This window comes from Beauveria bassiana (genome assembly GCF_000280675.1).
Source record: "Beauveria bassiana ARSEF 2860 unplaced genomic scaffold BBA_S00059, whole genome shotgun sequence".
NCBI classification, from domain to species: domain Eukaryota; kingdom Fungi; phylum Ascomycota; class Sordariomycetes; order Hypocreales; family Cordycipitaceae; genus Beauveria; species Beauveria bassiana.
The window spans coordinates 21924-23735 of NW_007930894.1; positions in this window are offsets into that span (position 1 = coordinate 21924).

The following is a 1812-nucleotide window of genomic DNA, read 5'->3' on the forward strand; positions in this document are numbered from 1 at the left end:
TATATAATTAACTAATATAATATATATATTTATATTATAAATATAAAAACTAGTAAAGAAAAGGATTTTAATTAGTTTTAGATTCTTTTTTTATATTATAGTTAAATTATTAATTATTAAATATTATAAGGTTAGGGTAGGTACGTAACTTACTTATCTATATAACTTACTTATTAACTATATTAATAAGCTTTAATTATTATTATATAAGGTTTTTTACTTAATATACTTTAATATATTTATTATTATATTTAGTAAGTAATTAATTTATTATATCTTTTATACTAATATATTAAAAGGGAGGTTTTTATAAATCTAGTTAAAGAATATATTTTAGAGTAATACTAGGTAGATAGTACTATATTACTAGGTAAATAGGTGTATATAACGCCCTACCTAAGCTATACTAGTATAGTACCTTGATTTTTATATATACGCCTACTATAACTAAAGTACCTTTTTAGACTTACCTAATTTAGCTATTTATATTAACTTTAACACTAGTAGTAAGTAACTATTATAAATTCCTCCTTTTTCCCTCCTTTATTATATTACTACTAGTAATAATAGACTTATCTATTAGCCCTAAAATTCCTCTACTACTAGCGCTATTACTCTATCCTTCTCTTAATATACTCTTTTCTATATTATAGCTTTTCTATTATTTAAATAGTACTATAATTATAAGAGGTAAGATAATAGGAGCTACCTAGCCTAATAGTAAATATATTATTAATTACTACTAAATTATCTATAATAAAGGCTATTACTAAGCCTCTTAAAGTAATAGCCTTTAAAAAATAAAATCTATAAAGACTAACTACTCCTTTTAAATTAATATTAAAATAAATAAAGGACTAGCTAGCTAGTAGATATATAAGGTTAAAGTTAGCTCTTATAACTACCTTATATCTCTTAATCTTACTACTTATTATACTTATTACTATTAAACTAAAGAATAATAAGTCCTTAAAGTAAAGCTTTTAAAGCTAAAGGCTCTACCTACCTAGAAACTTAGTAATATCTTATAAATTACCTACCTAGAGCTAGTATTTCTTTAGATAAATAAAGATATTTATAATAACTATTAATAGGTTAGAAAGTAGTTACTTAATAATATAACTTTTATATAATAATAAATTTAAATTCTTTAATAATAAGGCCTTTAGTATTATATTAAATATAATAGAAATAAGCCTATTATTATATTCTAGACCTATCCCTAGTATAAGAAGATATAAAAGTAATTCTTATATATAATTAAGCTTAATAATATATATAAAATAAACTACTTTAAAATATATCTCTTTTAGGTTATTAGAATAATTAACTAATATTTTATTATTAATCTTAGCTAAAGCCTTATTAATATAAAGACTTTTAAGGGCTATAAGTAACTTCTTAGCTAGCTTAATAAATTCTAATAATCCTTTAATATCTCTTAGCTAGAGGTTATAATTATAGATAATAAAACTACCCTTAAAAAGGCACTATATAAGATCTAGCCTAAGGTTTAATAATAACTCTATATATTCTATATTAACGCTAATATTTAAGGCTATATTAACACCTATTAGGTTAAATTAGATAATAATATAGTTAAGCTAGAAGAGGTTGAGGTGCCCTTATATAGTTATCTTAACCCTAATAATATTATAAATCCTATTACTAAAAATAACTATACTAGTATACTAGCTACCTAGAAGAAGGTTATTTTTATACTAACTAAAGTTAAATTTATTATTTATTAGTAGATAATAAAGAGGTAATATAGCTAGTAAATAAAGATATTATAATATATTACTATATATT